Source organism: Macrosteles quadrilineatus, unplaced genomic scaffold (genome assembly GCF_028750875.1).
Source record: "Macrosteles quadrilineatus isolate MER2022 unplaced genomic scaffold, UCM_ALF_1.0 Scaffold_10__1_contigs__length_6754688, whole genome shotgun sequence".
Taxonomy (NCBI): Eukaryota; Metazoa; Arthropoda; class Insecta; order Hemiptera; family Cicadellidae; genus Macrosteles; species Macrosteles quadrilineatus.
In genome coordinates this window covers 1667857-1682536 of record NW_026542603.1, presented here as the reverse complement: position 1 = coordinate 1682536, position 14680 = coordinate 1667857, and the positions used below count along the sequence as shown (strand labels likewise).

The 14680-nt window shown below is 29.6% G+C and overlaps 1 protein-coding gene across 1 annotated transcript in view; it reads left to right on the top strand.

Annotated features, from left to right (window-relative positions):
* Positions 1-1142: 1142 nt before the first annotated feature.
* The window catches only part of LOC129004665 (neural-cadherin-like), a 105983-nt gene continuing 92445 nt past the window's right edge, over positions 1143-14680 (top strand). The window contains exon 1 of the mRNA XM_054433220.1: positions 1143-1177. The gene's annotated coding sequence lies outside the window, so the exon portion shown is untranslated. The remainder of the gene's footprint in view (positions 1178-14680) is intronic.

The window sequence follows — 14680 nt, the reverse complement described above, 5'->3', positions numbered from 1 at the left end:
TCCTGTAATTTCTTATCACACTGATCACCATTATCGTTGGTTAGTTATTCATTTCCATTTTTCTACATACACCCCTACGCCCAAAAACAATTAGCACAAGCAGACATCTACAAACTCTATGATTAATTACTATGAATATCAATGACAAACGTATTTGTTTTTATATGCAGCGAAAACAGCTGTTTTACCACATTTATTGCTGGCATAAAGTACTGGAGCAGTTTTTGCTATAATCAGCTGGAGGCAAGAGAATCCACAGTCCATTCATCTAGACTGATGAAGGTTACGTTTGTCGAGGTGAATAAAAATATTATAAGAATATTTTAGGGAGTAAAAAAATGTGCAGGATTTTATTTTAACAAGTAATAAGCGTAAAGAGATAGGAAATATATATTTTATTACACAAACTGCAATTTTATTTCAACCTTCACTTATTTCCAACGTTGGATTAGCCTTGGTCTTTTGAAATCGAGTTAGTGTAAAAAATAGTCATATTGGGCCCTAGTGGTAAAACATACGGTTGAAGCTATTCCATTTAGTAACAATATGTATACTAAGCAGAATTTAAAGACACATTAAGCATAATCTTTGACTACGTGGCTCAAGTGTTAACTAAGTTCTATATGTAAATTGCATGCAGGTGAAATAAGCCTACTGTGAACGTGTTAAGCATGCTTAGTCAATTTACGAGACAACAAATGGATAAACCGTAACTGTAAAACTAGCCTATGTAATAACAAACATAAATATGTGCGATCTCAGTTTAGATACAAAGCTTTTCTAATAAAATTAAAAAATAACTCGAGTTTGCTGTACAAGTTTCTCAATGGTCAACGGGATTGAGTTACATGACAAAGTTGTAGTTAATTGGGTCTTCACAAGCTGTAACGAGCTTGAGGTCATAGGGTCATCCTTTACCACGCAAAAGTCATATGAACTCGCTTTGTGAATTTTGAAACTTTACCTTATAGTATTTTAGGAGGAAAATATCAGTTTACCACATGGTAAATAAGGTAAACTTGAACTACTTGTCCAATGTTTTATTCCTAGTTATTTTCGTAACAGCCAAATATCAACTTTAGCAAAACTGAATTCAATGGTTTTAATCATTGTAATATACTAACGTATCTTCCTTTTTTCAGACCAGTTTCAAGAGGAAAAAGAGACAGTTTAACTAGTAAGTATTATTTATATGTATTTTACTAAAATTTACTTCTTAATTGATTGATATCTTTAAAGACAACAAATAAGCAGTGTGATGGTTTGAATTGTAAGTAATTTGTAGGTAACGATGAGAGGTAATTGAGGCTGAACATTACAAGAAACTGCAGCTAAGACGCTCTTAGCCTTACTCTGAACAATGTGGAAAATATAGGCTTTGTCACATAATTGAACAAAATTTTATGTTCAAGTCTTAAAACCGAAAAAGCCTGATTTAAAACAAACCGTCTATGTAGCGTATTATGACAGTGGTTGTTAAACCAACAAAAATTACAAATTATTTATAATACACTCTCTTTCCCTATGAACTATTTACGGACACTGTTATTTTTATTCAAATTTTGTTCTAAAAGCAGTAAAAACCCTCTTTTTACGATCTAAATTTCGATATAGGCATACAATCATTGGCCTACAAATTCTTAACCACTCGAGGATATATTAATGTTAATATAGTGAGGTGATAACAATGTGTAAAATGATCAACCAAAATTAAAAAAAACCCGATTATAAATCCTTACGGCATAATTAGTGTTTTTTTTATAACTAAATTAAACTAAAATTGGTTTCTTAACGACTTTTGTACTTGTCATTATCTTGAGCGGATATGAAATGAGTTATAGCATATTTATTTTAATGGCAAGTTTTAAATGATTCAATTTTTATATTTAAAACGCGTATGTAATTCACGACAATTGTATCTAGTCCGCGGTCAATTCAATAATATCATGAACAATGATAGTACCTAGAATAATAATTTTACCAAGCTCCAGGATATGTAATTAATTGGAATCCAATACTTCCAATGATGTGGAAATAATTTGCTTTCACATTCAATTATTACTTTACGTATATTTGTGGCAGGTAAAGCTATTCATTCACTGAAATGGGTTTATCCTATTTGAAATTCTTATTTTACTAATTTTATTTTTATCTTACAGTTAACAACAAATAAAAACTATAAATAGAATTTTAAATATATATCTTGATTTGCTACTACTGAAAGTCAAAGATTCAGTTAACGGTTTAAGTTTTTGTTCTTTATAAATGTAAAGTTAAAGGGTTAAACAATTAAGATTACCTAAAATAAAATACACATGAACTCCCATGTAGTCAGAAAAATATTTAAAAGATCGCAAAGATAAAAATGGAATATTTAATTTTCTTTGTAAGCTTTCGTTAATTTTTAAGCTAAGCATGTTCAGCTTCAAAAGTAATTGATAGGTCTTCATAAGCATACCTGGTATCTTATATTGGTATCTTGTGTAACCAAGCTTTGGTTGGTCTCACTTATTTTTTTATTTGACACCATATCTGTAGCTTAGTTACTGACTAAGATCAGCTATTTTATTAGCCATGATCATTTATTAAATCCCCAGTTCTCGTTCTCGTTCTCGTTCTTGTTCTCGTTTTCGTTCTCGTTTTCGTTTTCGTTTTCGTTTTCGAATTCGTTTTCGTTTTAGTTTTCATGTTTGTTTTTGTTTTTGTCACCGTCCCAGTCTTAATTCATTCAAGCCATGCAAATTCAGACGATTGAACATTTTCATTATGTTATTATCATCATAAGACATAACCAGTGGCAATAGAAAAAAAATACAAAGAAAACTTAATTTTTTCGACAACAGTGCTATTGCAGTTCAAGTCCCTATTTCTTATAATTTATTTGCCATCCCAAGTGGATACACAGCTATTCACTGGATACAATAGGCAATCAAGCTAACAGAGAGGGCTATGAAAAGGGAATATATCTGTAACATGAATGCTTTCAAAAGCATGCAATATGTTAATAAACTACTAATGTCTGTACTTAGTTTGGTTACTAGTTTAATAGGATGGAAGTAAGTAATTAAAATGTATTTAAAAGTGTAGTATATAAATTAAGGATATTATTAAATTCCTGTAGCAGTAAAGCAAGACTTAACAAATCTGAGAAACCAACGTGGTGCTCCTCACATTATCCCCTACTGTTCTAACGCGTTCCAAACCGTGGTAACTAGTTAAGTTACTGTTTCTTAAGGTTTTTAAATACAATTGACACACCTACGAAGTAAAAAATTGTTTATGTTTTTATACCCTCGTGGACTCAGTCGCCAACTACTATTGGGAAGACCACTTTCACTCCCATTTTTGACAGATGTGAATGGAGTAAACAGTTAGGACATAAAAAAAATGTGCTAGAAGTGAAAAAATTTTGGAGGTGATTTAAAATATTTATTCACCTAATCTACGATAGTACAAATATTATTATATTAATATGATCGTATGTGATGATCCAACAACCAATCAATAGTTGGTCTAAAAACCAACTAGATTCTAGATAATCAGATCTAGATAAATAAATTGGTGTTTTTCGTGACTTAATAACAACATAAAAATTGTTAAAAATCACAAAATTATCATATATTGGCATACAAATTTTTAAAAATTAATTAGAAATATAAAATCAATAAAACAGCTGTATCATTTTTTGTAAAATGCTAACTAAACTAGAAATTATCCTACTACAGTTTTCAAAGATCCTCTTCTCTTACTACATATACCAATGATAAACCATTTAACGTACAATGCGTCCATTTGCTGATGAACCACAATTCAGTTGGAACAATATCTAGATCAGACAATAGTGGTTGATTCAATTGATATGTTCTCATCGTCCCTTGGGATATTCTAAGCATATTGAGCTATAAGGACCTTATTATGATTGTAAAATGTATTTCTAAAACAAATGAAAATGTCTCAAGAGACAAGATTCCATGTACAGATGGCTACCACTGATGAAATTGCTATGAACAACTTTCGTTGATATAATTTCCTTTAAGTTGAAAATGTTGGATTCTTTTGGACTATATTTAGGTTTGTTGACGATACACGAAATAAGAATGCAGACTTAACTTGTAAAAACATGTTTGGTGTTGAAATGCAGTCCTGCTTTAACCACTAGGCCAACTTGCTTCCCCAGTACAGTAATAACAGCATGTAAAAATATTGAGATCATTGACAAGTTATTTAATATATTTTAATAAATACGAATTTTTTAAATAATATATTTACTGTTAATTTATTAAGCTAACGATTTCCCAATGATTAGATAAAAATAGGCCCTAAGTTATTTATAAGAACTAAAACCATACTGGGAAATAAAAAATATTTGTTTCATATAATGGACAGATAATTGATCTCATTTTAAATACAAAACTAGTATTTTCATTATTTTCTAAGTGAAAACCCCTATAGGGGATAATAACGTAACATAATTAGCCTTATCTATATATCCTAAGTCAACGTCATATGCAGTAAAATGAGGTAGTAAAAGTTATTAAATACTTAACAGTATAGAAATATATAGGCCATCGATGGAGAAATGATGAAACTTCAAACTGGTCTTCATTTTGGATTCCCTAATGTGTTCAAAGTAAAATAACTTATCATGTTAGATTGATTGCATTAAAATAATGAACCAGCTACCTCTAACTACATTATTTCCAATAACAATAAAAAAATAAAATAAAAAAAAACACACTTTCAAAAGAATCTTTACATACAAAATAAAACAGCTCTGACACCTAATGCTACATAATTTTCTATTTGTATAGTTGCAAAGTCAAAATGCCTAGTAAAAACTAATATTTTATTCAATTTATTCTGTTTTAGTTTCCAATCCGTTCATTTATTTCCGTAAGATATTAAATAGGTAGTAGTAATTGGCTATTTCCAATAAAGGCCAAACTTCAATGCGTTGTAATTGGCTCCATAACCTTCGGTTATCAAACTTCCAATATCAAATTCCAGTCTACCTGAACGTTCACATTTGTGAATACTGTCGTTTTTCACTTTTGTTGTTATCATTTTAATATTAATAAATGTTTTATCTTTTAGTAAAAGGTGTTTTTTGTCGGTATCCAACTGTATTACGTGCGACTTGTTCCTTTGACTCTTAGTCCTCTCCTCTTGCATAAACGTAAAACGTATTTGACATGATCACGAACACTGTTATATTACAGGCTATTATAATATACTTTAGTATAATATGGATCCTAAAATATTCTTGGATTATAAATATTATATATAGGCCTATTAGGAATAATATTATAACATACAAATATTATAATAAAACCTTTTATTCTAAAAGTTTTAGCTTGAGGAGATAAACTAGTTCGTTAGCAATTTCTTGTTAGTTTATAATTAGTGTTGTATCACCATTTAAAGTGATATGATGTCCGAAATAAAAAGGTTGACCTACTCATCTTTATCATCACATGGGTGGATATTGATGTGTTAGATAAGACGTTTACTGTAATAACAAGCTATTAGCTATTCCAATATGTGCGTTTTTAAGAAATTAACTAATATTGTAACTCGCAGATAAATGTTGTTTTACTCAGATTAACTTTAAGAAAAGGTCAATCTCGTTAAATGTCCTTATTTATACAAGGCAAATCATGGGTTCTACAATGATGAAATAACTGTTTCCCAAGTAAACTACCCTAAGGAATAACATAAAATTATTTTAAATGAAAACAGAAGTTCTTTCTTTTGGTAAATCTAAAAGATAAATGGGGTACAATACAGGAACGCCCTTTCGCCCATCTATCAAATACAGCACTTCGTTTTCATCGTGCCAAGGGACTGGGTTGAAAACATTCTAAACTTCTAAATATAAATTTAATATTTATTTTGTAAATTTATGTTATTAAATTGCTTAAATTTAACTTTACATATAATTAATTTTGATGTACGAATTAGTTGGGAATACAACTCATCAGTTTGTTAAATTAATTACAAAAAATATTTGAAATATATATTTGGAGAAAAGGGTATCCTTCGCCGATGCTACTGCAGTAGTTAGGAAGAGGAAACCGTCACATAAATAACAAATAATGCCTTCGGATTTCCTCAAAGGCATTAAATACAGGAAAGGTTCTTCGTAGTTATCCGTATGTAAAACTAGTGAAATCTGTAGTTACCTATCACATTTATCATTAAAACGCTGTATGGTTATTCATACATTTTTCTACGAACAATACTGATAGAAACACTGTGTAATATAATTTACATTACTAAGCTTTTGTTTTTTTAGTTTTAAATCTTACCTCGCACTTTTACCATAGTTGTACATGATGGAATTCTTAATTAAGATATTCAAACATGAACAAATAATGGACCCTACTTTGGCTTTAACAAATCTTTTCAATAATTCTTACAGATTTTATCTTCTATAGTTTCAAAGAAAGTTGTATTTATCAAAAGAAAATCTGGTTAAAGTAGCACTTCATCCGTAAAGTAATCCTACATTGAAATGTTAATTAATGATTTCAAATAGTTGTATAACAAAATAATGTTCATATAATCAAATATTTGTTTGTATGTAACAGCAGTCAAAGATGAAAAATAGTTGCTTATCAAAAGACATTAATTTGCAATGTTATTGATGCCAATATCACCCACAGAAGAACATTTGAGTTTCAATCATAAGAATTGAAAAAGAAAACTCTTAACTTTAATTAAAATATATGTATAAAGTGATGGTAAAATATTTTCTTGAATTTATGTATGGACAGAAGAAAAGTAATATATCCACGTATTTATCTGGTGTGCCGTAGAAGGCAGTGTATTTACATTCAAAGGTAATTAAAAAAATTGCGGTGGCCAATTGAATTATAACATTGTTATTGACTTTTACTAGGCATTTCTTTTGCAAGTTGCTATTTCATAAATAATAATAATTACCATATTAAGAATAGTGTAGCAGTTTAAATGGATTTGGCCTGATTTCAAATAGCAATGATTTTAAAATAGTAACAGAAGTAGCCTTGTGGAAGTAGTTCTGTAGTTCTATGAGAGGATCGTATATCCAGAGTTTCCCAGAACTCTCTACCAAAATTTTAGAGCATTGTTCCTGAGTTATAAACATATGTAAATACCATATTTAAGTTGTCCGTAAGTTCTTATTTACTTACACATAAGAATTTCTTTTTCCACTAATTATTTTTTTTTTCTAAAGAACGGTTTAACATACGAAAGTGAAACTTTGCACAAACATTTATGACAACGAAGCAAAGCTAGGAAAAAGTTATGAAAATGTTCAAATTCATATAACCAAATAGCGGCCATTAATTTTTTTTTCTTTAATAACTCAAACATCGTTGATTTAAAAAAAATTAAATGGCTGCCATTTTGTTTTATGAATTTGGAAAATTTTCATAATTTTTTTTTTGCTTTGATTAGTTATTATCAACGTTTGTGCAAAGTTTCATTTTCGTATGTTAAACCGTTTAAAATAAGGACTTCCGGACAATTTAAATATGGTATTTACATATGTTTCTAACTCAGGAACAATGCTCTAAAATGTTGGTAGAGAGTTCCAGGACACTCTGTATATACATTTGGATTTGAAGGGCTCCCAAAACATTAAAAGCGTCTTAAAAGGGCAATGCAAGCAGTTTTTCAATAGTCAACAGGATAAAGTTATAAAATAAATTTATAATTAATTAGTTCGGTATTTAAAGGATCAAACAAGCTCTTGGAATATTTAATTGCTGGCGGTCATTTAAACCCACGTCGTAAACTTTTAACTTAATCATATGTTTTTTCACGAGGAAAATATTATTTTTTAAATGAATCATGTTTAAAATGCATAATTTTATATGTAATTGTTTTAAACTGATGGCTAACCTCAAAACAGAAGAAAATCACGTGAGGAATACTATACTAATCACATAATAAAATATATTCTTGCTTGACAGCCATAGAGGAAACACAGCATTATTAAGGTTTATTACAACTTGTAGGGGTGAGGCAACGAAAGTGCCTCAACTTATTAACAGTACAAACTCGACCCTATTTGACATATGCATATAAAAACATATAAAACACAGCTTATCATATGCCAGTTTTACTTGACAGAGTATTTTTTTTTTTTCTTGAAATTGACGTCTATCAAGTGACGTCTGTGTCCCTTCTGACATCTTGTCAGTCGTCTGAAAATTCCATCGAATATTCGATTCAGCATTTCTTCAGGAATCGCCTTAATTTACTGTAAAATTCTTAGCTTTGGTTCAAGCAAAACCTTGATGACTTAGTCCCGCCTAGAAATTTAGTAGCTGATAGGGAGAACCCCCAAAGAAAGAATATAGTCAAAGTTAAGATTCCAACAACAAAAACCTCCTCTTTGGATTTTAGTTACTGCGATTTGCAATCTTCCGACATTTGCTGATGTACGAAGAGTTTTGTGGCATCTACCAATTATATTAGGGTTTAAGCTGTATCCTAAGCAATAGTTTTAACCAGTTCCAAGGATGGAATGTGGTACGAACAATCTCTGGGTGTGCACAAGAATCACCTTTTTTTAATAGGTTCCCACATCTGTTTATATATTTTTACTATTTTTTTTGTTCTTTTTATTTAATCTTAATACTGTTTATTTGCTAGGCTCTAATAAGAAAAAGGGATTAATTATTCATGAGACCAAACGTGTCTTATACTTTCAGGCATAGTTGAGGATGTGAGTAAACCATTAGAAACATTTCTGAACAAAGTAAAAGATGTCGATCGTCAGTTTTCCAAACCTTTTTTTTCAGAATCAGAGAAATTCTTAGAATAATTATAAAATATAAGTAACTCTAGAATGAAAGTGGACTCTGTACAGTTTTAATAATATACCATTAAATTCGGAATGAGAATACTTACTATACTAATACTTACTAAGAGTTTTATATTATATTACTCAATATATAATACTGGACAACTGTTATATTTTCAATTTTTTATTTATTTTACCTTTATAAGTAATCCTACGCCAAAGTACCGTAATATGGTTAAACTATCTGTTTACATAAAGTATTTGCCTCAAAATTCAAAGGTTTCCTTTTTACTGTTATGTCTTGATGCTAAACCCATTAAATTTGTGTCGGACTTTGATTTAAACATATTTTAAGATGCTAAACTAACATGCCATGAATTCCAAAGAGTACCTAACAAACATCAATCGGAAATTACGCATACAGGTAATAGGTAGTAAGATCTTACCCAAGAGAAGGCGCTACAGGAAAACATGTTATTCGTGAAATTGCGTGTATGATACTCAAAGCTTTATCATGAATTAAAACTGCGATTTTATACCATAAATGAACATATGACAGTTACGTTTCCATTCCGCGTAGTTTTTTATGGGTAGAGCATGGTGGTAAAATACTAGTAAGCTATATGACTTGGTTGGGACGAAAATATTATAATATTGATGATAAATAGGCTACTTGTGTTTTATCTTTCACTATAAAAATTGTTCAATATAATACTCATTGTTTATAACAAGGGGAAACAATCATCAATGAATACTTCCGCATTACTTAAAGAAATTGTTTCATGTAGACGTAGATTTTAGCAACGGAACGCAAGAAAAGGAAGTTTGAAAATATGCCAAAGCGTCTGAGATAATGCAGGAAATTTGGCATCACTGAGACTAAATCTCTAAATTAGGAAACTCCTATTAATAATTTTGATAACTTATAATGCTTGGTAACACAGTTTTAAATTACAGCAACTTTTTTAATCCAAGCTATTACTTAAGTTAGTTAGGAATGAATGAATATTTTGTAACACGTAATTCAAAATAAATAAAATAACAAATGATTAGTTTATTTCCTTAACTTAATCGATACATTACAGATAATATTGAACTCTTTCACTTATTTTCCAATTATTTTAATTTTAATGTAGCCTTAAATGATCAAACAACATACCACAGATTCGTTAAGTTATTATTTATATATAGGCCTATAGTGATTTATTTCATTATAGATTGAAGTTATCTTACCCAGTCATGACCGCAGTGTGCATAGGTCGTTCTCGAACTTGCAACGCATAGGTTATCAGTCCATCTTATAAGAGTTATTTCTGAATCCACGGTAAAGTATAGATCAGTTTATAGTGAAACGTAGTATCATTTTATAACCAATTGGGACCATTCAAAAATGACGAATGACGAAAAATTTATTATAAATATTGAATTCTAAGTGATGTGTTTGGTTTTGAAAACCATATTTTTTTTAACAAAATTTAAGTCGTCTATGTGCATGAAAAACTAAATACATTCAGCAATAACAATTTAAGAGATGAGTGTAATATTTATTTAAGTGCACCCGTAACTTAACTCATTTACTGAACCCAAATCCCTACGATGTGGAAATAATTGGCCGGCTATAAAGTAAGCATCCTATACTAATTAATAGTGTACGTTTATCCTTGTTGGTTGAAAGTAGTCACCTTTTTGCTTTGTTTTAATTACATCCCAACACTTTTTATAAGTTAATTTAATGGAGATCACTTTGTAAGGAATATTATGTACCGCTAAATAGTTCACGTAATCATTGATATTGAACATAGTTAATAACCAATCGATCTACCATATGACTTTTATATGTTATATATTATAAAATTTAATATTTACATACACTATGATAAAAAAAACCGTCAATATAGCCTTAAATGTCTTAGCTCGAACAAATCCGGGACATTTTGGATTGTATAGAGCACCAGTAACATGTTTCATTACTTTAATAATAATACTTCCACTTTTAAATTATAGGTCGAGAAAATAATATTGAACAAATGCTGAAACATTTAAGAAAATATTAGAACTATTTATAGTAAATATTAAAATATAGGTTTAACTATTGTAGACTATACGGAATACATATCAGGATAGGGTAGGGGCTGCTCTTTAAATGTAAAGGTATTATAATAGCCTATGGGGAATGTTATACCCCTTACCATGTTGCCAATTAGGTGGTAAACTAAATTAAATTAAATTAAACTAAACTAAATTAAAAATGAATCACAATTTAACTAGTAGTAGAAGTGAGATGAATTAAAAGACAAAATAGGCCAAAATATATATATATATATATATTCTATTGACTTCAGAATTCCACAAAATTCACTTTCCTAAATAAATATAGTTCCCCTCTTATTAGTTACAATCTTTGTATTAAAATAATAAAATTGGGATGGTCTTACTTTAAATCACACACTGGGTTAAATGGTCTGAACTGGCACTAGAAGTTACCAAGAAACTAGAAGAAAGATGAAGTGGTAGTACCAAGAAGTGGTTGATATCTGTCTGAAAACACCAAACAAGAGCGATAAATACTATTCTCTACAAATTGTGATAATTAAATGCGGATTTAAGATCCTTACAACACTTATTGAAAATGTGCTTCTCAACAACAAAACTGTACAGGTTTGTCTGATCTTTACTTGTTTTCTACTCTTGTTAAAATACATTAAAAGTGATTTTAAAACTATTCTTTACTTTACATATCAATCCAAAAATGATTCCTACAAATACTATATACAATAATTCCCTGAAATCTTAATATAAAACAATATTTAATTCTACTTACAATTTCTACAGCAACCACTTTCAATAGAATAGACCATCTTTTCCAGTGAGCTTGACTAACAAAAACTTGAATATCTTATCTAGTACCACTACCAACCAACAAAAATAAATCTTTTAAAATGCAGGACAATATTTCTTAAGTTAATCTTGGCAATGGTTAAATATTCTAGTTTTTTTTTGTCATTTCAATTAAAATTAATTTACCTCGGTACAATGTTTAAACGTTAAATCTGGTTGGTGATCTAGCCAACCACATAATGCCTCTCAGAATTATTTAAGTGTTAAAAGTAAGAAGACCCATGTCGTGATTAAAATCTTTTTGCCATTATGATCATGAATAAATATCCGTGATGATATCAGTAATATAAGACATCTACTTTCTCACCAGTAATTTTTATTATACCTAAACATCAGTTTTGTTGTAAAAATATTGCTTCATATTTTTGCATGTAAGGACATAAAACCTTAATCGAAATAACAATTAATTCAACGGTTAAAAGAGTTTCACAACCTCTGGGAAATAATTTAATTAGTTTTGGGCTCTGCAGATCATTTAACTGTTACACAGCCTCGTTTAGCTTATGAAACCTAGGTTTAATTATTCCTTTGATTAAACATAACAAATAAACTAATAAAACTTAGCTGAGTAAAAATTTTTACTTCATGTTTATATATCACACATTCCTATAACACATCGCAAGTGTTTTAACCGATTTCAAATACAATATTAGCTAACAATTTAGCTATCGGAACGAGTGAACGTCATTACTATTTTAAGTTCAATTATAGTCACTATTTTAGTAGTTCAGCCAACTAAAACATTTCGTCAAATTCAACAAAGCCCCAATTATAACTTTGCATACAAGAGGATTGTGTTGACCACAGAGAAACTGTAGTTTCGTAGTTGATTCCTCGTACCTCCATTATCTCTTTGTGGTTTTGATTTTGACCTTACATACTCTCATTCATTATGGTTTCATATTTAACCATGGGTTTTTCTAGGGCCTCTTCAGAGTTCACTTTTGACTGTGCTATCAGTATGTCTTTGTTGTTGCTTTTTACTCTCGTTTATTTTTCGTGTGTTGTGGTTTTCCATAGTACTTTTCTCATAGTACTTCCATTATTGCTTTGAAATCCCAAAATCATTTTATTTTGGCTTCTATTCACTTTCTTCCGGTGTTTCATCTATAATAATAACCCACTAGATAAATATGCATCGGTTCTATCCAAATAGTGAAGACAAGATATAAATCAATCGATAAAAATATAATTTATTTATATAAGTACAATGGACAGGAATAGAGTCAAATCTTACAAAATTAAATGTTTTACATGACTCAAGTTAACAATAAACAGATAATTTATTTGTTCTCCCAAAACTACCCAAGAGAATTAGGGGGAAGTTTAATCAAATACTGTTTCAGACAGTTTTTAAACTTTTTTGTATCATTTTCAGTTATAGAAGTGTTTTTGGTGGATGGGAAATAAATTTATTTTTTGTGAATTTTTTTCCTTTTATGAAACTCTAGAACGTGTCTGTCAATTTGAGCTTGAAAACTAGTGTTATAACTATGACTGAAATTATATGCATTACGTTGGATACTTGGGTGTGTGTCATAAATATCTTTGGCATAAATAATAGTTTCCAAGATATATAGTCTATGAACAGTCAATATTCCAAGATAAGTTAAAATATGTTTCACCGAATATTTTCTTTACAAATTAAATACTGTCCTAATTGCCCTTTTCTGCTGCGTTAAATTTTTTTTTTTAGATCCATTTTTACAAATGCCGTAAGGTAAATTACTTATTCCTTTGACACAGCTGTTAATTAATGGCCCATACAGCTAATGGCAACTAAGGATCCTACAGTTTATAGTGGAATCCGAACCACATTTTTGTCTTAAAATATACGAATAGGTTTAATTTTCTGGATAGTACTGCGGATAGTCGTAGTACTCACTCGTGCGGGCGTTAATCTACACCAGGGAGTATCGCATTCACAGTGCATGCCTATAAATATCCACAATTCGTGACCTCCTAGTAGCTGAATTACAGGACGACGCCACCCGTTCCAGTTATACTGAAAACTGTAAATATTTGTTTTAAAGCACATACTCAAGAAGACATTTTTCTGACAACATGATCAAAATGTTTTTCCCAGCTTAGATTTTGAGCAATTATTAAACCAAGAAATGTTGTATGTTACACCTGCTGTAATTTAGAATCTTCTAAAATTATGTCTAAATTTAATTGGTTTTGTTTTGTAGATAACGATAATTTAAATTGAATTTAATTATTTGTCATGAATACCTAATTTTGATAAAGTGTCTATAAGTACCATCAAAAGTCTGTATTAAATCAAGAAAAATTTCAATAACTTTCCCTCCCTTATCCACTGCATATACTATACTTTCAATAAATTCAATAACTGCTGTGACTGTTGATTCACCTACTTGAAAGCCATGTTGTATTGAATCTATTACGTCATTTTCATTTTAAAAATCCATTAATTGAATAAGAACAACTTTTTCTAAGTTTTTTTTTAAAAAAACTAGGAGAAGTGAAATTGGTTGTTATCAGGAAACGTATTTTTTTTAAACGGGACTAATTTTGGTTATTTTAAGTATATTCGGAAAAATAACTGAAATGAGAGAAGAATTTACTATATGTAGAAGAGGTTCTAAAATAGTGGGACGAACCTTTTAACTGTAATAATTGAAACATCATCATAGGCGGTAGAGTATTTATTTTCAAAAGATAATATTAATTTCATAAGATTTTTCTCATCAGTTTTCTTGAATTTGAATTTATTAATGGAAATTAAATTCTAAGAATGCACAACACTTCCATCTTGTCCTTTAAGAGTTTTAGGAAGAACAAAATTATAAACCAACCATTATAAAGAAATCATTTAAAGTTTTAACGACCTGAAGAGGGTCAGTAATAAGTATACCATTTCTTAAAATATTAATGTTACATGTTGAAACCTTTTTTGTTTACCTCCGAATTAATTTCTTTCCAAGTTTGTTTTAATTTATTCTCTTCCATTATTTACCTTTC